Source organism: Notamacropus eugenii, chromosome 5, assembly GCF_028372415.1.
Source record: "Notamacropus eugenii isolate mMacEug1 chromosome 5, mMacEug1.pri_v2, whole genome shotgun sequence".
NCBI lineage: Eukaryota > Metazoa > Chordata > Mammalia > Diprotodontia > Macropodidae > Notamacropus > Notamacropus eugenii.
The window spans coordinates 33,860,795-33,884,257 of NC_092876.1; positions in this window are offsets into that span (position 1 = coordinate 33,860,795).

A 23,463-nucleotide genomic window follows, 5' to 3' on the forward strand; every position below is an offset into this window, starting at 1 on the left:
GAAGTGACATTTCTTCTTTAGAGTCACTTTTAAAAACTGAGGAGTCATGGAACAATCTCTTTCCCTAGAGAATCAGTCAGTAAACATCTCTTAAGCCCCTGTTATGTGCCAAGCATTGAGGATACAAAAAAAAAAAAAAAAAGCAAACTATAGACCTTGTCCTTCAGAATCTCAAAATCCAAAGGGGGAGTCAACCAATAAACAAATCGGTAAAACTGAGGTGGTTTGGAGTTGTTTGTCCTCCATTCTAGAAAAGGACCATTAAGATCAGGAGGGTGATTGACTTGGGTGTGAATTGGATTTCAGAGAGACAGAACTGTGCTTGGGTTAGAGAAGAAAGGGTGGTGGTGGTGGGGCAGAACCTGACTTATCAGTTGTCTTTAAACTTTTGAAGGGTTATTGTGTGAAAGAAGGATTATCATCATTCTCCTTGGTGCTATGGAGTTGAACCAGGAATAAAGGGTGGGTAGATAGAAGGAAGCCCTTTCTAACTGGGGGAGCTGTCCAGTAGGGGAATGGACCACCCTTGGAGGTAGTGGGTTCTAACCCCCTTGGGGGTCTTAGTTGTTGGGGATGTTGGTGGGAACTCCTTATGTGGGGTTGGATTAGATGGCCACCAAGGTCCCTTCGGGATATTTCAGGGGGGTGAGTGGAAGGCATTCCCACCTTGCCAGAATTCACAGATCCTTGGCGTCCCAGCTGCCAGCACCCTCCTTGTAGTGAACCCTCATTGAGGTTCAGAAACATTTCCAAAAGATGTGATCAAGTCCAGAACTTCTTGGGTAAGTCACACTGTCCTAGTTTCCTCAACTGTCAGATGAGGAGGTTGGACTGAATGATTAATCATTCAGTAAATATTTTTAAGCACCTACTATGTGCCTAGGAAGAGGCAAACTGACCTAGATCAGAAATAGAGTCAGTTAAAGCTGCTCCATAGTAGGAGTGGTCAGTGAGTGAGCAACTCCTGTATTTCTAGTCTGGATGAGGTGGAGAAACATAGCTTAAAAAACAAACAAACACCACACATAGATTCAGAATAAACACAACTGTCAGACCTAAGGTCCTCAGGGAGGGAGGGTCAGGAGTTGGGGAAAGGCTTCAAGCAGAAGGCTGTAGGAAGAGCTGGACTCTATGACGTAAGGAGGGAGGGCATTCCAGGCATGGAAGATGGTCAGTGCAAAGGTAGGGAGGTGGGAATGGAAGGTCATATGTGAGGAAGAGAGAGACTGACAACTGCACTCTAGACAATGGGAAGGCAGAGAGCTATGCAATACCTGGAAAGGTACATTGCAGTGAGGCTGCAGGGGGCTTTAATAAGTAAACTGAGGAGTTTACATTTGGTCCTAGAGACTGTAGGGAGCCACCTACCAGGGCAAGCAGGGAGGCCAGGTAGGAGGCTATTAGCACAGTTCTCTGTGACCTCTGATGAGGTCTGGAAAAGTGAGAGACAGTAAGGAGGACCTGAGGACCTGAAGGGTGGAGGTGCCTTGGACAGAAATAAGCAGGTTTGGGAGAGGGGAGGATCTGGGGAAAAGACAATGAGTTCAGCTGTAGACTTGTGGAGTTTGAGGTGCCTAGGGGAACCGCAACTTGAAATGTCCAATAGACAGTGATGTGGGACTGGTGCTCAGGGTTGGATTGCATAGATCAATCTAGAATCAGCTACATAGAGCTATAACTGAGCTCATGGGAGCTTTAGAGGACACCAGATAGAGATTCTCTAAAGTCCTTTCCAGACAGAACTGCTATGGTTCTGTGATCTTGAGAATACAAATTGGGGAAGTTTGGAGACAGAGGGAGCCCAGGTAAAGGGAGTGGGGGGAGGATGTAGGAAAAGGGGAAGGAAGGGTCATATTCTCTCTCCCAGTTCAAGTCAGGCTGGCTCCCAGGACTTCAGATTATAGAGTAATGGAAAGGGGGCATCTCACCTGGTCACCCCCTCCTTTCCTGAGGATGTATTTTCTAGGAGGAAGTAGGCACTGGCTCCCTTGTCCCTCCACTGTGCAGGGGAAGGAGTCAGGATACGAACAAGAAGGCTTGGGCTCTAGTCCTGTGTGATCCCAGACAAACTATTTCCTGTCTCTAGGTCATCCTTTCCTTGGCTGTAGGATGGAAAGCTTAAAGTAGGGTATGGCTAAGGGCTCTTTTAGCCAGAGAAGGTTCTTCTCTCTTCTAAGGGCCCTCCTGATTCTGACATCCTATACTTTAAGGGCTCTCTCACTCTTGACTTTCCATCCAGTCATTTGAGTCATCTTGTCCAACTCTTTACGACCCCATGTGGGGTTTTCTTGGCAAGGATATGGGATAGTTTGTCATTTCCTTCTCCAGCTCATTTTACAGATGAGGAAACTGAGGCAAACAGGATTAAGTGACTTGCCCAGATTCACACAGTCAGTTAAGTATCTGAGGCTGGATTTGAACTCAGGTCTTCCTGAATCCAGACCTGGTCCTCTATCCACTGTGCCACCTACCTGCCCCAGCCATAGGATTCAGTAGTTACCTAAGGAGCTGGTCTTCTCTTTAGTAATCTTGGGCTCTAGCCTCAGCTCCACTTCAATTTTGACTCATTCTTTTTTAGGGGGACAGGTGGACTACTTGTCACAGATTGGCACCAAGACATCCCTGGCTGGCATCCCAGCCAGAATGTGCCTCACCTACTCACAAAGTTCTCCTCTCTTCCCCTCACAGTCAGTGGGTATGGGGGTAACCAACCCTCCGGACAATCAGTGCTCAGGGATGCCCCATCTCTTCATCTGACAATATCTTCTGGTACAAGGTGGTCTCCCCAAGCTTGGCCCTAGATTGAGGCATGTGCCAGCACCTGGAGGTGGATTGGAATGATAACAAATCGAAGCGTAAGCAGAAATGATTCTCATGTCTTATTTCTGTGGTTCTGTCCTCCCATATGTTCGTCTCTCCTGTGTATTTCTATTGTGTCCTAATGGCTGTCTCCCCTCATAACCCTGTCCTCTTGTGACTCTGTCCCTCCCTAGCTTTTCCCCCAATGTTCTGTCCCTAGATGGCCCTGCCCCACCCCCAGTCGTCCTGACCATCCATGGTTCTGTTGCCTGGAGGCTCTGTCCCTTTCATGACTCTACCTTCTTGTGACCCTGTCACTGTCTGTCCTATAGCCATCTCAGGCAGTCACAGGGCAGCCCAGGTTGGCTCTGCTCCATGGAGGATGTTCAGGGAGTTAGAAGCCTCCATGGTTAGTCACCCTCTGGGCCTTGTGTCCATGGCTGGGTGTGTGAGTGGGAACGTGTCATGAGCAGGAGGCAGAAGTGGCGATTTGGAGTGGGAAGGGAGGGGATACTGATTTCTTTAGTGACCAGGAAAGTGGGGCTAAGCTGGGGTTCTCTGTGAGTGAAAAAGCAAGGAGAGCGTCTGGGAGTTGGAAATCAAGAAGCCTGAGGGTTCTCACTCAGAAGGACTGTGGGAGTCCACTGTGATCATTCACTCAGCATCATCAGGCACAGGGCTGCCTTTGGTGGGGGACTGGGCATGGGGTAGTTTGCACAGACAAGGTAAGAAACCCATCCAAAGACCTGAAGAAGTACAAACTCAACCTCTTCCAACATTGTGTCAAGAGGACTGCAGAGGGTAGAAGATGGTGGCCAGTACGCTTGGAGATCTAGGGATTGAAAGGGACCTCAAGGGTCATCTAGTCCAGTCCCTCATTTTACAGATGAAGAAAGTAAGGCTCAGGGAAAGGGAATAACCTTGCCCCATGTCTCCTAGGTAGGAGTAAATGGACAGTTCAATTAAGTGATGCATGTACTTAGGAGTAGAACCGACACTTTTTGAGGTGAGAGGAGTAACCTTTAATCTCTTTACAACTAATTAAATATAGGACTAGGTATTCTTAGTCCTTGTACTTTGGACTGGTTCGAATGAAGGGATAAAGTTTAGTGAGGAGATGGGGGCTTGAAGGGAAAGGAGAAACGGAGGCTGGTGGGGAGGGATGGAGGCACAGGCAGGAGATAGGGAATGGTGGGAGGAGTAGGGCTCAAGGAGGGACATGGGAGCTCAGTGGGGAAGCGGGCTCAATACGTCGTCTGAGTCTGTTTGGTGCTTCAGTTAGTTATTCATTCCTCAACCTGATGTCCTTTTCTTTTCTTTGACTCATTAAATGGGCCATCCCTTGGCTACTTCTTAAAGAGGCCTGTTCACTGAATGGGTATTACCTCACCCTAAGTGAGTTCCTAAATAGACCTTGGCCTAAAGGGGCCAAGGTATCCCACTGCATCCTGGATCATCTCCAGTCATTCTGATGAATATCTGGTCACTGGATTCAGATGGCTGTGGAGAAGTGAGACTGGTGACCTGCACAGCCCTCCCTCACTCAAAACAAAGTCAAGTGCAAGTCAGGTCATCTTATCTCTGATGGCATGGTCGTCTTTGGCAACATTCCTCAACCTGACTCCCCTCATCTTGGCTCCCTAGCCAGGGCTGGCTGCTCAATCTGTGGCCTGAAATCAAAGAGGGAGGTTGGTGGCATATGACAGTTTACCCTTAGTCCTAAAATTTGCCCCTCTTTGTAAGGAGAGAGGGATCTCCAGAGGTCACAGAGGACCCCTAAATGTACTCTTCCATTATGTGCAAAGCTGACAAGGAAACCAAGCTGTTGGTGGAGGTGGGAGCAACAGGGAAGCTAATATGTGTTATCAATATTAGGGCAACCTTTACCTATCTACTTTCCTCCTTACAGGCAGAATCTGTGCTATTTTTGTCTTTGTATCAACAGTACCCACAGTACTGTGTGTCTAGCATACAGAAGGTGTTTAATAAAAGCTTACTTATTGATGATAAAACCAAGCTAAGACCAGTATGGTTGGGTTGGGCCAAGGGCAATCATGATTGGCTACAGGGACATTGAAACCTCACCTTGGTTAGTTGGGATTTCATTTGAATTCAATTCAGTTGAACTTGTAAGTACCTAGTACAAATACAAAGTAATTTCAAGAGGGAAAGAGAACATAGGGGTGGGGAGGTGAGTGGGGGTTGGGGTCAGAAAAGGCATAGTGTAGAGGATGTCCAATAATTTGTGTTTCAAAGGAAGCAAGACAGATGAGGAGGTGGAGACAGAGAGGGGGAGCTATCTAGACATGAGAGAGCCCTTGGGCAAAACCATGAAAGTGGAAGGTGGTCTGTCTGTCACCTACAGGAAGCCATTCTGACTAGAGCAGGGGATTACGTGAAGGGAAGAAAAAGGAAATAAGGCTCTGAAAAGTGAGTGGGGGCCCAATTGTGGGGGCTTTCAATGTCAACTTGAGGATTTTGTGTTTTAGTACCTAGAGGGAATAGGGAGCCAAAGGAGATTTTGGAGTGAGAGTCCAGGGGTTGGTAATGTGGTCAGATCTATGCTTTTAGGAATGAAAATGTAGCTTTTCTGTGTGGGATGAAGGAGAAAGATTGGTCCTACTGGAAGTGATGAGCTAGGAGCAGCAAGGAGTGGTACAGTGGATAGAGCACTCAGTTCAAACAGACGCTAGCTCTGTGACCCTGGACGAATCACTTAACTCTGATTGCCTTTTAAAAAAAAAAAAAAAAAAAGGAAAGGAATGAGTAACTGAACTAGAACGATGGTCACAAAAATCACAGAGTTGTAAGAGGTCTCTGGCCATTTAGTCCAAATATTAGAAAGGAGTCCTCACCCTAACATACCCACCATCTGCTTGCAGACTCAAGGGACAAGGAGCACACTACCATCTGTGGCAGCTTCCATTATGGGACATCTCTAATGGATAGGAAAGTGGCCCTAACATCAAGCTTATACTGGCTCTCCACTACTTTCACCTCTGTCCTGAAGGGACCAAGGCTAGTCCTTCTTCCATATAACAGTCGTCTGGTCATGAGAATGTAGAGGAGGCTAGGGATGCAAGAGATACTGTGGAGATGGAATCTCCAAGACTTGATAGCAGCCTCTCCCCCAGCCCTCTCTAATTTTAGGACTAGAAGTGAAGGATCATGGGAATGAGGAGGTAGAGAGAGTCAGCTAACAGTCCAAAGCTACTGATAAAGCTCCCATGTAGATACACACAGATGTGCTACTCACATCCCCAAGCTGATTTTCCTGTCCCTACTGCTCAGTCAGACCGGAAGAGGAAGTCAGCAGTCATGAGGGGAAAGGAGAGCCATGGACAGCAAGATCTGACACAAGAAAACCTTGGGATTCAGGCATCTTAGGCAGGGCTCCTGGGGAAAGGCTTGGAGAAAGCAAACTTCAGTCCTTCACTTCTCCTTCTCAGTCAGTCTGTGACTGGTGTCCCAGAACCACGGTCCACTGAAGCATAAGAGAGGGGGCCAGTTATTCGCCCACCAGCGTCATGGCAGGCGTGGGTCCCATGTGGAATCCAAATGGGAGAGACTTCCCTAAGATGGAGCCCTAAGATATTCCTGCTTACATGGTCAATTCTATGCCATTGTTAAAAAAAAAATATTGATATATTATGCATTTACATCACCTTCATTTCTAAGTCAACTGGAATTAATCTCTAAACCCAGGAAGCCCAGGATGTAATCATAGAAAATGGGGAGTAGATAGATAGATGGTTGATGCATAGAGAGATGAACAGATAGATAGCTGGATGGATAGATAGGCAGACATAGATAATGGATGGATGGATAGATGGATAGGTAGATGTAGATACATAGATATTCTAAGCTGTACTCATTTTTCCTATGGACACTGTGTGTCTTTGTGGGAGAGTACACCCCAAGTTTATGGGGGCAGTGTTTCTTAGTAAATGCCCTTGCTTTGAAATAACTGGCTGACTGTTAATAAGGTGGTGGTGGTATGGTTCATGAATTTTAGGAGTGCAGACCCACAGAGTATCCTAGAATCTAGAGTTAGTAACTTTGCTGGAGTACTTAAGTATTGAGGGCAAGTGTAGGTTGGATCGAGTACCTCAGAGGAGGTGCTACATAAATATAACTCTCTCTCTTCCCCTACCCACTGGGCTATCCTTCATAGAATAAAAATGAGACAAGCAAATGCAACCCAGCAAAACTACCCAAGAAAATGCATCATCTGAGTCTGACTACCAATGCCATGTTCCATACTTACAGATCTCCCTATCCCAAGACTATTCTGGGGCCCCTCCTTCAACAGAGGCCCTGGATCCTCAGTCAGAAGGCCCAATCAGAGAGGCAGAGAGCCCCAAACCACCACCGCCACCTTGACTACCATCTTCCCTCAGATCATGATGAAATCTCAGGAACCTAAACACCAAGAGCCTTAGGAACAGCAAGGCTTCCAGCCCAGTACCCTCAGCAATCATCCCAGGAAGTACCCCAAGTGGAGATATATGTATCCTGCGGTCTGTGGTCACTGCAACCACAGCTGCTAGACACCTAGAAAGGAAAGTTCTTGCCACTAAAGTGTTTGGTCCTATCAAATAGTTCCACATCAGTGGTTTATTGTTAGGAAGGACATTAAAGAAGGGGCATCACCGTCTGATTTGCTGTCATACCCTAAGGACCCGGGCACCTTCTCATCTGACTTGCAGCTGAAGTCTTTCAAACATGAGCTCTCTGAGAGCAGGACCTGTCTTACTTTTGAACCCTTAACAAATGCCTTCTTTCATTCATTCAAGTCTCATAACAACACTAAAGTAAGAATCACAGATATTTTTATCATCCCTCATTTATAGATGAGTAAACTGAACCTCAGAGAGATTTAATGGCTTGTCCATACAGCCTCTTAAGTATTAGGCTTGGGATCTGAATCTATTTCTTCCTAACTCACATTTAACATACTTTCCTCTACTAATTTGGGACATTTGTGAATGGAAAAGGAGGTGGGCTGGCCACATGCCAATAATGAAAGTTAAGAGATAGACAGAGCCCAGGGCTGCTCTGGTATCTGTGAGCTGCCAGAAGACCTTAGGGAAAGCCTCTAGTCCATTGGAAAGATTCCCTATGAGGTATCTACAGGAGAAAAAAGGATGGCAACTGTATAGACTGAGAAAAAATAGACAGACTAAGAATGAAACTGGTTACAAAATCCTCACATCGAGTTGAATAAGCATTGCAATGGAAGAGGGTAGTGAAAAGGATTGGATTCCATAAGGTATTTTGGGGAATTGTATTCCCCAGAAGCCTGTGAGATATCTGGGCAGGTTTTAGCATGTTCAATTTTTGTTGGTATTGTTAATTTCCTTTCAATGATGATGTCAATTTCACTGTGGGGAGAAAAACAAGGACTGAGTGTCCAAGATACCAAGCGACTGAAGGCCTTGGGACAACGTGACCTGAGACTGTGCCAGGAACAGCATGACCAAAGAGGCAGGAGTGGAAGCAACTGGAGGTTGGACAGAGATTTAGGCTCTAGTCTGGGAAGTGGACAAATCAGTGAGCAGGAAATCCAGAGCTGCATGGAGCCTATTGTACCTGCCCTGTAGAGATATTTTCTCTTCACAATGCATTGGACATGAAAAGATTAAGGGAGAGACTAGTGCAGGGTTGGGGAACCTTCCATCAAAGGGCCACACTTGAGGGCTTAAAGGGCCACATGTGGCCTCAAGGCTGCAAGTTCCCCACCCCTGGACTGGTACTTCTCCAAGAGATGTGTGGGGTATGGATGGGCCAGGATGAAAGAAGAGAAAATTTAATGCCTGACTTAATTCCCTGTTATTGATTGAACTCTGTTTTATCTGGTGCCTTTCCTTTGGATTGGCAGGCATTGGATTTCACTTAGCCAAAGAGACATCTATGATGGATAATGAGTAGGTTTAAGGGGCTGAAAAACCAAAGGCTAGCTGAAGAAAGGTCATAGGGCTCTACAGAACCATTTTCTTGATGAGTATTTTAAATGACCACAAATATCATAATATTGGAAGAATCAAAACTGTGCTGGAAATGCCCCTCCCTATCATGGCAGCCTCATAGACTCCCAAGTTTTCTTCAAGGCTCAGCTGAAATACCACCCCCTGCAGGAAGCCTACCCTGATCTCCCCCTCCATACCCTAATTGCTAGTGCCCACTTTCCAGAAATTATGTTGCAAGTAGTTTACTTTTAATTTTCTAGGTACAGGTGGCTCAAAACCTTTGTGTGGCTCTCAATTTCTTCGAGGATAAAGTGCCAACTCCTCAGCATGATGGCCAAGTCTTTTCGGTCTGGCTCCCAGTTTATTTTCCAGACTGACATCACATTACTACCATTCTTTCCCTTTGTGTTCCAGCCAGATTGGGAAACTAGATGTTCCCAGAACTTGATATTCATGCCTGGAATAGATGCCCTCTGCCCCTCAGAATCCTCTTCCTTCAAGGATCAGCTTGGCTGCCACTTTTTCCACTAAGCCTTCTGTGATCTCCTCAGTTTTTACTCCTCAGATGATTTTGGGTAATCCCAGAGAAAACCACATACCATCCCCTGGAGATGTCTCAGAGATATGGAAAGGCTGAAAGCCATAGACTTGGTGACTAGAGAATCTCTAGCTTTCTGGTTTCTATGACCCTGAAGAAATTTCTTCCCAGTCCTGAAGAAGAGGAGGAGATGCTGCCTTGGTTTTCATGGTTCTGCTGAGCCCTGCGAATATAAAGAATGAATGAACGAATATCTCTTTATGAACTATACTTCAGTTTAGGAATACTGCAAGAGACAAGAGTTAAAAACTTGAAGGGAAGGGACTGGAACTAGGGGGAAGAGATCAGAGCAAGACAAAATTATGATCTCATGTGGCTAGTGAGAGTGAGTGAAATCTAGCCTACCTCTTTCTTCTCCCCACCTTCCCCCAGAAAACTTTGCTGGGTCAATTTCCACCCAAAATTTAAATACCAATCCCTTTTCCTTCATTCTCTCAGGCATGCTGCAAGGAGAGAGGAAGAAAGAAATGTTCAAGCCCTTTGAGACTACTTTTAGCCTTCAATTAAGAGCACTGATTTTTTAATGTCTGTTCCATGACATTACTTGATCCTGCTAATAAATTACAAGACTATTAAAGATGAATGATCAAATCTTGTGATTTAAAGTGGTTGAGACTGAAGGGAATTCGTGGAGGAGAGGAGGACTCAAATTAACTAGACAGAGAACATTTTGCTTTTTTGAGAACCTTCTGAGTATCTTACAGAGCATACATACTAGATTTCCTTTGAACCTGGAGAGAAAGCAAGAGACGAATGAGCTTTTGGGGGTGGTGTGTGGTCAATTTCAGTTGTGTCTTTTAACATTATTTCTTTCCTTGCCTGGTGGACATCCTTGCACGTCCTATGCCCTGCTTCCCTAGTATTTGTTGTACACAGCTTTGTGTTCCTGTTGGACCTACCTTCAGCCCAGCAGAATCAAGGCTGTAGCGGGGGAGGGACGGGCTTGTCTTTTTACCTTTGTCTCGGTCTGAGCCCAGCAGCATGCCTTAGCACAGAAATAAGGGACTTCATAAATGTTTGTCCAATGGGATCACATCAAACCTAACACAATTCAAACACTGCATATCTTCAGAAGTCACAGATACCAGGAAAGAAAAGGAGAATCAAAAGAAAGAGATGAAAAAAAGATGTGAGATAAATCATCCTCTTTGATCCAGGGGGATATCACCTCCGGGAGGCTGAGGAGGAAAGGAAGAGGGCTTGGGATGAGGCATGAAACTCGATTGATTTCTAATTTCAGAGTTAAATATTCCTCTCGAAATCTGCCAGCAGCTTCTGCCCGAGCACTTGGGGCTGGGCCTGGTCCACTTCCATGTGCCCTTCTTTCCTCAGCCAGGCTTCCCCCAGGCCAGGACCCTGGCCAAATGGGGTCCTCGAAGGATGCCCGGCACTCTCCTGAGCTCCTGAACGGAAGACCCGCCTCCAGGAGAGGCAGGACTATGCCCAGGGAAGCTGCCGTCTGGCTGGTCTGCCCTCAGCTGCCAGCATCTGGTTTACTCTGGTAGCAGCACTAGGGCAGGAGGCAAGGTTTGGGCCTGGCTCTGATACTTATCTGTGCACACACGCAGGCAGTTGGGGCTGGCCTTATTCCTGGGTTTGGAATTCTTTGTTGGGTGGAGGGTGTGACCAGGGTAACCACTCGCATTAAGACTGAAGTGAAAGGGGGGAGAGGAGAAGCCCTGAGGGCTTGGTGGGGGGAGGGTTGGCTCCTTCAACAACACTCAGTGTCACAGATTTCAATCTGGAAGGGCCGGGAGAGGGCACTTTGTCCTACCCTCTAATTTTTTGTAGCTAGAGGTGCAAAGGGTCAACAGATGTGCCTTTGTTGCCCATACAACAAAGTGTGGATGAGGCTAAAGTGGGCACTGGACAGAGGCTTGGGTAGGATAATGATGATAATAAGAGTGTACATTTGTATATTTACTACTCTGTGCCAGCGGTGTTTTATTAATATTATCTCATTTGAGACTCACAACAACCCTGGGAAGTAGGTGTGAGTATTATTCTCATTTTACAGATGAGGAAACTGAGGCAGACAGAGGAGGAGCCAACAGAAACCAGCAAGAAGCTGAGTGAGGGCCAAGAGTTGGGTCCAAGTGGTTACTCCAGGCTGAGGTGGAAGAAAAGATGAGGGACATCACAGCAAAGATGAAGCTAATTCATCTTGAATCTAGATTCTATGAGGTTCATTTCTGTCTAGATGGCAGAGTGGATAGAGGGCCAGGCCAGGAGTCATGAAAAACCTAAGTTAAATTCAGCCTCAGACACTTACTAGCTGTCATTTCACTCTGCCACAGTTTCCTCATTTGTAAAATGCATTAGAGAAGAAACTGGCAAACTACTCCAGTATTTCTGCCAAGGAAACCCCAGATGGGGTCAGGAAGGGTCATACAATATGGGGTCATACAACAGAAGAAGAAGGAGAGGGAGAAGGAGATGGAGAAGAGAGTTCTTAATTTTAGGAGTCATGATCTGTTCAGAAAAAGGTATGTGTGGCAGCTGCCAAGAAGGAAACTCAATGGTCTCTATAACACTGTTGAACAAAACCACATTTTAGTGAGTTAAAAAGAGAATGTGGTGAATGAAGAGACATAGTACACCCCAAAAGCTCATTAGGAGGGTCTGACTAGGGTGGGATTAAAAGAGAGGCAGTGGGGGGAAGGGGCTGAATTTGAAGTCAGAGGCCCTGGGTTCCATTTACCATGTGACCTTGGGAAAGTAATCTCCCCTCTCTGGCTCTCAGTGTCTGCATCTGTAAAATAAGGGATGTCACTGGTCTTCTCTGAGAACCACATTTGAACAATAATAAGGAAATAAAGGGGTTGACCTAGATGACCTCTGAGGTTCCTTCTCGCTAAGAGTTTGGATTCTTCGACCTAAGGACAGAAGGTGGAAATTCCCAGAAGAAGTCAGGTCTTTCTGGAAGGTGCTGGTGCTTGGGAAGCCCCAGGTTCAGTTCTCCCCAGAAAGTTCAATCTCCATTGGCTCCCGTCCCAGAGCAACTGGAAGAGGGTGGAGCTTTCAGGAAAGTCAACCCGGACAAGCTGAGAAGAATGGGACGGAGACTGGGAGAGGCAGAATCCGTGGGACTGGGGAGAGGACCAGCAGGCTGGGTTCAACTAGGGGCAACCCTCTGACTCATGGGTGGGCTTGTACCCCCATGAAGAGTCTGGCCAGGCTGTGGGATCCTGGCAGTCCTGCTGCTCCCCTCTGTTCAAACCCAGCTCCTTAATTTTCCTGAGTGATCTGTCCCTGATTTTAGGGTTTGGGTCCTTAAGATATCATTGGTGTCTCATCCCCAACCCTCATCTCCCCTAGTTCCTTTGTACGTCATTAGTTTTTATCTTCCCTATTAGATGGAGAACTCCTCGAAAGCAGATTGGTTTTTTTGCCTTTTTTTTTTTTAATCCCTAGCTCTTGGCTAAGTGCCTGGCACTTAGCAGGTGCTTAAGGAATGATGACTGACTCTCTCCAACCAGGGACTCAGGGAGGGATAAGAATGGGAGAATGCCCAAGGTAAACTGGTAGGAATATTTCCTTCTGCCCAGCTGGACACAGAGAGGTCTGAGTGCTTTTTCCCTAAAGGATCTGGTAGCATATGCATTACATGTGTCCAGACTTGGGGGCTGCTGACTTCATGGAAGCTAGGACAGCTGGGTAAAGACAGGGTGGAGAAAGGACCAAATGCCCACTCTGCCCAAGGAGGCCAGACTGGGCATAGACCCTTCAACAGCTTTCCTAGTTATTCACAAGAGGGGTTAGGGCCAGAATTCTAGAGTTGAGACCTAGAAGGGGCCTTAGAGGGCATTTGATTCAACTCCATCATCCTTTTTTCATTCATCTATTTATTTTTTTGAGACAAACAAAGGTTAAGTGACTTGCCCAGATCAAACGGCTTTTAAGTGTCTGAGGCCAGATTTGAACTCAGATCCTCCTGACTCCAGGTCTGGGGCTTTATCTACTAGCTGCCCCTCCTGACATCAGAATTGTTAATTTTAAAATAAATGTTATTAATATTTTTTACATTGCGGTAATTTCTGGAAATACTTTTTTCCTCTCTCTTGAACCCTCCTTCTATTCAGCAAACACCCCTGATGTGATGACCTCCTAAAATAAAGTATGTGCCATTTGGCCCTAGTAGGTCCCCACCTCTCTGTGAAGAGGAGGATGGTATAATTTAGTATATGTTTTCCTGGGACCAGTTCTCAAGCCTTTCACCCCTCGTTTTACAGATAAGGCCACCTGAGGTTATAATGGCATGGCCAAGATAACACTTTGTGGAAGTATTTAAATCTAACTGACTCCCAATCCAGGAGTCTTCCTACTGTTTCCCCACCTCCTGGGTAGCCTAGGGTACCTGGGTTTTGTGCTGGAGTGTCTGGAAGCCATCCCTAGTAGGAGGGATGGAGCAGGGCTGGGAAGGAAACCCAGCCTGCTCTGAATCACAGATGGACAATGGGACCTCTGTGGGCAGCCCCCCATCCCCACCATGTGACTTTGAGGAGAACCTTTGCACAGTGCTGCCCCTGACTTCCTCTTTCCACCATGACTTTCTATAGAGGGTAATAGGAGAGGGTGAGAATGGCTGTGATTTCTGAGCTTTAGACCTGTGGGTTCGGGACATCTGAAGTTGGGGAAGGAGATGGGGATGAAAAGAGCAGAGATCCAGGACTGTAGCAAAGTACAGAGTCCTTTCAGCCTGGGACTTTCCCTCTTTTCTCCCCTGCCACTCACTTAACCTCTCCCACTTCCCAACAACCCAGGGAGGGCAAAGTTCTAAGAAGTGTCTGAGATAGACTCACTCGCATAGGGCTGGAACCCCAGAGCCAGGAGAGCCAGAATCCTCAGGCCACAAAGTAAACTGCCTCAGTTGATCTGATCCTGGCAGGCTTGACCTCTCTTGGTCCTGTCTGAATAGAGCTGGGCTGGCAGAAAGGTTAGGGAGGAAAAATAGAGCAAAACTCTGTCCAGTATAAATCAATTCACCTCAGTTTAATAATTCATAGAGCTAGATAGAAAGATACAAAAATTTTTTTTAAGGCTTTCTGGGGGGCTGAGTACTCTGCTTGGTGCTGGGCATACAAGAATGAAATCAGAAAAAAGGAGAATTTCCATTCTATTGAGGGGAAACACTTGGACACAATAAATAGAATAGATTCCAAGTCACTCATGTGGGGGTTGCTGGGCCCATTGCACTAACAACTGTAAAGGCAGGATGTGACTCCTGATCTGGGGTTTGTAGAAAGCTCAGGATTCCAGTAGATGAGGAGGTGAAGAGGGAGAAAATTTCATGGAAGGGGCCCAGCCTGTGCAAAGTCACAGAGGTAGGAAATATAGTATCATGCAGGGGGAAGAGCAAGTGGCTAAGTTTCCCTGGATTGTAAAGTGCAGGGAGTGGAGCAAGGTAAACAAGGAAGGGAATAAACATTTATATGTTTATTTCTACTATATGCCAGGCTAAGCTCTTTACAAATATTATGCCATTTGATCCTTACAACAACCCTTGGAGTTAGGTGCTATTATTATCCTCCTTTTGCAGTGGGAGAAACTGAGGCAGATAGCTGTTTAGTGACTTGCCCAGGGTCACTGTATTTGCACTTAGGTCTTCCTGATTCCCACTCTGTGCACTATGGTACTCTCTAGCAGTCCAGCATGAATTCCAGCTTACAGACCATAGCCTTAGAGCTAAAAGGGACCAACCTCTTCATTTTATTCATGAGGAAAATGAGAGTCAGTCCAAGTTCTACTCCAAGTTCACACAGGCAGTAGGTGCCAGAGCCAGCATCAGAAAGGGGCTGTCTCCAGTGGGTAGTGGGCTTCTCATCACTGGAGGAATTCAGGAGGTGGCAGATGACTTCAGAATGTTGTGGATGAAATTCCCACTCCTGTTCTAAGCCTCACCCTCAACATTGACATGCTAGGATTGTCTGATCTCCAGCAATCTGCCTCCAGAAGGTGCTTGTGTCCGAGGGAGGGTGGCTCTTGAAGAGGCCTCTGGGGCAGCGCAACAAGTTTCTTGAAGCCGGGGCCCCGAATTCTGGATCCTTCCTATTCTGACCTATTTCCTCCTCCACCAGGGACAGTTCTGAGAAGGAACTTAATCCTTCTTTGTTGACTTTCAGTCAGAGTACCAACTCCCTAATGACCTGTCTGGGCTCCTAAGAAGAGATAAGACTATAGGTCCCAGCTTTTGTTGGAGAAGTGGGAGACTATGGATAAGAAGGTAGCAGTTGGGGGAGCACTGAGGTGGAGTGAGAGAGGGGCAGGATTCTCACGAGGCAGGGAGTGCTGGAAGAAGATGGCAGAATTGGGCAAGATTGGGGAGAGGCATGGCAATGAGACCAGAGAGGAGTATGATGCAGGCAGCTCATAATGGCTCTGCTGGGGAATGGATTGTTAAATTTTCAGCAAGAGTATTTACAACTCAAAAATCATAAAGGGCTTGGTAACCGTTTGGTTGATTGTCTAGACTTAAGAAAATGTTGGGGAAAGTGTCATAATATATATTAAACTCTGCAGTTTGTAGAATAGATCAAAGGATATGAAGAAACAATTCTCAAAAGAATTGCAAAGTATTCGTAACCACATGAAAGAATGCTCCCGATGGCTAATAACAAAACAAAACAAAAAAATGCAAACCAAAACAACCCCGAAGTTTCACCCCACACCCTGCAAACTGGCAAAGATGACACAAAATGGTGAAAATGTTGAAAGGGTTGTGGAATGAAAGGCACAATGATACATTATTGGTGGGGCTGTGAAATGATACAGCTATTTTGGAAAGTCATTTGGAATGATGCAAATCAAGGGACTAAACTATCACTTTGAATTAGAGACTCCATTGACTGGACTTATACCCCAACGAAGTCATTGATAAGAGGAATGTTTCCATACCCACCCAATTATTTTTGGCTATACTTTTTGTGATAGTAAAGAAATGGGAACAAAGTAGCTGCTTGTTGATTAGGGGAAGGCTAAACAAATTGTGGTATATGAATTTAATAGAATATTCCTGTCCTGGAAGCAATCATGTGATATGGAGAAACATGGAAAGATCAAGATCAACTGATGCATGAAGTCAGCAGAGCCTGGAGAACAATACATACAATGACTGTAATAAGGTAAGTGGAAGAAACAACCCCACATTGACAATGTAACAAAGTTATAAAATTAAAACAGGATTGAAATGAAGAGAGAGGACCCCTCTAGCCTGCCCCTAGGGAGGGGTGGGAGGTGCATGGGTGAAAACACATTCCACATGTTTTTGGACTTTTTCAATGATTGGTTGTGCTGATTCTCTCCCCGCCCCCCCCATTCCCTCCCTTTTTTTTTTTTTTGCCTTTAAAAAATACTATTTGTACATGAACTGATGCAAAGTGAAATGAACAGAACCAGGAGACTATTGTACACAGTAACAGCAACATTGTACGATGATCCACTGGGAATGACTTAGCTATTCTCAGTAATGATCCAATACAATTCTGAAGGACTTATGATGAAAAATGCTATCTATTTCCAGAGAAAGAATTGATGGTATCTGAATGCAGGTCAAAGCATACTTTTTCTTTCCTTTATGTCTCTTGTTTTTTTGTCTATGTTTCCTTTCACAAAATGACTAATATGGAAATGTTTTACATTACTGCACATGTATAACCTATATCAAATTGTTTGCCATCTCAGTGTGAGAGGGGAGGGGAAGGAGAGAATTTGAAACTCAAAAAAATTTTTTAAATGAATGCTAAAAATTGTTTTTGTATGTTTTTCTGTTTTATGTTTTTATATGTAATGTGTGTAATTATGAATATGTAATATTTATATATAATATATGTAATTAGGAAAAATATAATATAGTAATAAAATAAAATGTTAAATTCAATTAAGCTAAATAAAATTCTGAACTAAAAAAATAAAAAATATTATTGATAATATAGGATAGTTCTTTGGGAGGGAGAGGGGAAGGGATAGTGAGGGAAACTATGATGATGTAAAAAAAAGGCATCAATAAGAACTCATTTTTAAGTGAGTGTGTTATATGTTCATTTTTCCCCCCACTAGCATCCAGTTGTTAAACATTTACCAACATACCTCTGGGTGGGGACCCACCGCCTTGCAATGCAGGACTCACAAAAGACCAGGTAAATGTCTTGGAGGGGTGGAGAGGTCGGTGCCTGAGGCAATGCCCTGGTCCCTGTGTTGTCCCAGTGCCATAGGGCTGGTTAGAGAACCTTCCCTTTCCCTTCCCGCCTCCCCCACCTCCCCTGCCCTGCTTTCCTTTTCCTTTCTCCTCTTCTGGACGTGGTTACCTCCAGAGAACATGCCCAGCTGCAGGGTCAGTGCTCCAGAGTCAGGGTGACTCCCTTGTTACACCTGTCGCAGTCATTGTGGTTCTTTGCACAATGAAGTAAGTACAAAACCAATATGAAATACAAAGGGTGCTTTGAAGGGGGAGGGTGGGTGTGGGAAAAGCAGTTGGAGGAATCAAGAAAGACCACGGCAGAGGTGGCGTTGGGATAATGCCTGAAAGGAAGCAGGTTTGGCTTTTTTAAAGAAATGTGAGAGCATTCCAGGCATGAGGCTCAACAAAGCAGGAGATAGGATGGCAGGTGGAGAGCAGGGATAACAGGGAAGCCGCTGTGCTTGGAATGCACAAAGCCTGAGGGGGAACCATGGGAAATCAGATGGGAAAGGTAGGCAGGAAGCCAATTGGGAAGGATTCTCAATGGACCTGGGGCTCATTCTACAGGACCTAAGGCTGCTGAGTGCGCCCATGCACACACACATGCACACACATGCACACACGTACACACAGAGACATGCATATATGTGCTCTCACATACACATATGCTCGCACACAGACACACGTGCAGACATACACAGATGCGCACACATGTGCTTACACACACATACATGTGCTCACATAATCGTGCTCTCTCTCTCTCACACACACACACACACACACACACACACACACACACACACACACACACCCAGAGCAGACCATTTATCCACTGCCCACATCAACCAGGCCACTTCCCCTTTTCACTTTTCTACAGCCGTCCCATTGTTTGTCTTATCTGGACAAACAGGCAGCAGAACTATCACCTTGTCTCACCTTTCATTTGCCTGGGCTCCTCCCAGGTCTCAGTTCTCAGAAGAGAGCGCTGTGAGAGTACCCAGGGGCTCCTAGAATCTAAAAGAAGGCCAGGAAAAGAAGAGCTCCTTCTCTCTGTTTTAAGAACATTCTCCTCCTTCTGCCCCAGTAAGTGACTGGCCCATCAACCTAGGGGCAGGATGCAACTAGCTTTGGGCTGTTCAGTTCCAGGTAGGGTTTAAACAGACTTTCTGCATTTAGCCCAAAGAGAAAAACATTCTTTTTGACCACCAGGCTTGGTTGATCAACAATGTAATACAGAATCTAAGCTCCTTGAACAAAACCCTAACTAGGGCTGGACAGCTGGATTATTGCTCAGGGTGCCACATTTAGAAGGTACTGATAGAACTCTAGCAGTGTAAAAACAATAGAGTTTAGCACAGTTAACATGAATTTAGTTTAGACTTTTCTCAGTCTTCTCAATTGTTAGCCTCTCCACTCCCCCTCAGTACTCTATATTCCCTGATTGATTTTTGTGTGGAGGCATACCTAGGCAAGGCAACTAAGACACCAAATTTCCTGTCCCTATTCCAGAACTTGGCAGGCAGCTAGGGAGCACAGTGGATAGAGAGTCCAGCCTGGAGTCAGAAAGACCTGAGCTCAAATCCACCCTGTTTGCCTCAGTTTCCTCATCTGTAAAATAAGTTAAAGAAGGAAATGGCAAACCACTCCAGGATCTTTGCCAACCCCAGATGGACTCACAATGAATAGGATATGACTGAAATGACTAAACAATACAAAAATGTCCATCTCTTAGGATGGTACCTGAGACGTAGTGATACTTAATAAAGGATTGTGGTTGATTGGTTGTTGTCCTTCGTTTTCGAAGAGGACCAAAATGACATCACCATGATAAAGTGAAGTTTCAATGTGTATGACCAATATGAGCTCGGAATGCTCTACGAGAGATTGGGCACATATAGTCCTTGTGAGCATTTGGGTTGTTACTCCAAATTTGTGCATTCTACATTTCCTTTGTGCTGTTTCAATTCTACTTTGCTCATAGAGCACAGTACCTTTTCTGATGCTGGCACACCATGCTGAGTGGTCCCATGTTGAACAGTCAAATCCAAAGTTCTTGAGAGAGACCTTGAGAGTGTCCTTGTATTGCTTCTTCTGACCATCATGTGATCGCCTGTCCCATGTGAGTTCTCCATAAAATAGTCTTTTTGGCAAGCATTTATTTTGTGTTCAGACAACATGGCCAGTCCATCAGAGTTGTACTCTCTGAAGCATAGTTTGAATGCTTGGCAGTTCAGCTTGAGCAAGGAATTCAGTGTCTGGTACCTTATCCTGCCAGGTGATCCTCAGAATCTTCTTAAGACAGTTCAAATGGAAGCGATTCAGTTTCCTGGCATGGTGCTGGTAGACTGTCCATGTTTCGGAGGCATGTAACAATGAGGTCAGCACATTGGCTCTGTAGACCTTCAGTTTGGTAGCCAAATACCTCTTCTCTCCCAAACTTTTCTTTGGAACCTCCCAAACACTGAGCTAGCTCTGGCAATGCATGCATTAACCTCATTGTCAATGTGTATGTCCCTGGAAAGTATTCCATCAAAGTAAGTGAACTTATTCTCAGCATTCAAAACTTCTCCATTTGTTGTAATAGATGGTTCCATGTATGTATGGTATGGTGGTGGTTAGTGTAGCAGATGTGTTTTCTTGGTGTTAATTATTAGGCCAAAATGAGCAGAGGCAGCAAGGGAATTGATCCATACTTTGTTACATCTCAGCTTCTGAGGCTGTATTGAGTGCACAATCATCTGCAAACATAAAATCATGCACCAACACTCCCTCCACTTTGGTCTTAGCTTGCAGCCTTTTCAAATTGAAGAACTTGTCATGTTCATCCTGATTGAAAGCATTTGACAACATGGCTGAAAACATCATGCTAAAAAGCATGGGAGCAAGCACCCAGCCCTGTTCCACTCCAGTGGTGACTAGGAAGGCACAAGAGCTTTGTCCATTATCCAGAACCCAGGCAAACATGCCATTGTGAAATTGACGTACAATACTGATGAACTTCTCTGAGCAGCCAAATTTTGACATAATTTTCTATAAGCCCTTACGATTAACAATGTCAAAGGCATTGGTCAGATCTACAAACGTTGTGTACAGACCTCAGTTCTGCTCCTGGCATTTCTCCTGGAGTTGTCGGGCAGCAAACACCTTATCGACTGTTCTCCAGCCCTTTCTGAAGCCACACTGACTCTCAGGTAGATGACCATCTTCCAGGGGAAGGATCAGCCTATTAAGGAGGACTCTAGCAAGAATTTTGCCAGCAGTGACTAAGAGAGAGACCCAACTGTGATTGTCGCAGGATAATCTATTCCCTTTGCCTTTATAGAGATGAACAATGGAGGCATCCTTGAACTCCTGGGGTATAACTTCCTCTTTCCATATAACCTGGATAATTTCAGTCAGTTTTTTTATGAGCAGTGGTCCCCCTACCTTGTAAATCTCAGCTGGAATAGAATCAGCACCAGGTGCTTTGCCACATGAAGGAACCTAATGGCCCTCAAAACCTTTTCTTCAGTTGGAAGTTCAGCTAAGCAGGGATTGACTTCAACCTGAGGTAAATGGTCACTGGCCTCGGCATTGATTGATGATGGTCTGTTGAGAACACTATGGAAGTGTTCAGCCCATTTCTCTAGGATCATGTCCTTATCACTAATCAACGTGGCTCCATCTGCACTGAGTAGTTGTGATGCACCTACTTGGAAAGGTTTGGAAAGGATTGTGGAATGAATGAATGAGTGCCTGGAATGCTCTGAATTCCTGGATCTCTTTGGATCTGGAGCTCAAAAGAGCAAAGGAATAAAACATGATGTAGAAAAGCAAAAAAACCAAATCTTGCTATCCTTTGTTATTATGAATATTAAGAGCCACAGAGGTCCAAAAGGAGAAGGAAATATCAATTTTCTATCTGTACTTAGTGCTTTTCCCTTGGGAGAATGAGGGTCATCTATTTAAGACAGAACCTCCTGACTGTGGGGAGGTGGGGCTTACTTGAGAAGGTAGGGGATTGTTTATGGGTACTCATACAAGTCCTTTTCATTTTTGGTTAGGTTAAATAAAGGCTGTCCTATATTTGATGGTGTGTTAACCAGAGTACTTTCATGGGACCATAAGGTCTTTTTGGTGTGTAAACCCAGAGACAAAACCTGAGTTTCCCCTGGGTTAAACCTTTAGTTTCAGTAAGAATAAAATAAACCTAATGCTAAAATTCTCAGGGGGGTCTTGGATCGGAGTAGGTAGAAGCAAAGATAATCTGATTACTGAGCAGCCTTCAAAATGCAGTGAAGTTTTGGGCTTCTGTGTAACAGGTTCAATTCATACTGGGGGAAATGGGGATGTTTAGTTTTGAGAAGAGAAGGTCTGGAGGGAGGGGCAGGGCATGAGAGGGGCAGGAAGTGAGAAGAGAAGGTCTGGAGGGTGGGGCAGGGCATGAGAGGGGCAGGAAGTGAGAAGAGAAGGTCTGGAGGGTGGGGCAGGGCATGAGAGGGGCAGGAAGTGAGAAGAGAAGGTCTGGAGGGTGGGGCAGGGCATGAGAGCTGTCTTCAAGTATTTGAAGGACTGTCTTTCCAAAGAAAGATTTGATTTGCTCAGTTTGGTCTCAAAGCAGTTGGGGCGGGGCAGGGCTGGGGGGTTGGGGGGAAGGGCGGGGAGAATTGTTGAGAGAGGCAGCTTTAGGCTCAATATGAGGAAAACTTTTTGAATGATTAGAGCCTCCAAAAATGAACGTTAGGAGTCAGATAGTGGGTTCTTTCTCCTTTGAGGTTTTCAAGTGAAGGAAGGCAGGATGATCACTGGATAGAGATGTTACAGAACGGTATTTTCTACCAGGTCCACTCTGTATTAGATGACTTCTGGGGTCCCTTCCCATTCTGAGGCTCTGTGATTTCCCCTTTACTTCTATTACATTTACCTTATTAGCTATTATAGCCTGCTAAGATGTGTATGGATTCTGACTGACACCCCAACATGGTAGCTATCTTTCCCAGTTCTGCAGAGATGACATAGTCATCTTCAGTGATTTCATCTGAGTCACCGAGCAAACGTTAAATGACACAGAACCAGGGACAAATTTCTGAGGCACTCCACTAGAGACCTCCCTGAAAAAAATGATGCCGATTACTTTTAATAATCTGATTATTCAGATGGCTCCCAATTAACTTCATTGTATTATAACCTAGCCCACACCTCCCCATCTTGTCCAGAAGAATAAAATAGCACGAGGGGTTTTGTCAGATCCTTTGTTGAAATGTAGATGCACTATAAATGTAACGTTCTTCTCATCTTCTAATCTAATAACCCTGTCAAAAAAAAGGAAGTAGGGTTCATCTGGCATGATTTGTTCTCAGCGAGAGTATGCCAGCTCCAAGGGGTCATTGCTTCCCTTTCAAAATGCTCAAAAAGCATCCCTTTAATTCCATGTATCTTTGATAATTTCATGAAGAATTAAAGACAATTTGCAAACTCCAATCTCTTCCCTTTTTAAAAAATTAGGACATTTGCTGAACTTCAGTCACACTGCATGTCTTCCATTCTTCTACAAAAATCACTGATGGTTTTGAGCAATCACACTTGCCAATTCTTCAGGTATCCTTGGATGCCTTCCAGGGAGGTCTAAGGCTTGGACTGAAGTCAGTGAGGTGTTCTCTTACCACCTCCTAATTTAGGAGGGGCAGTTAGGTGGTACAGTGGATGGAACGCCTGATTCAGAAGGCAGGAAGATTCATTATCCTGGGTTCAAATATGACCTCAGACACTTGCTAGCTGAGTGACCCTGGGTAAGTCACTTCATCCTATTTGTCTCAGTTTGCTCATCTGTAAAATGAGTTAGAGAAGGAAAGGACAAACCACTCTAGCATTTTTGTCAAGAAAACCCCAAATGAGGTCTGGAGGAATCGGACATGATTGAAAAATGACTAAACAAAATTGAT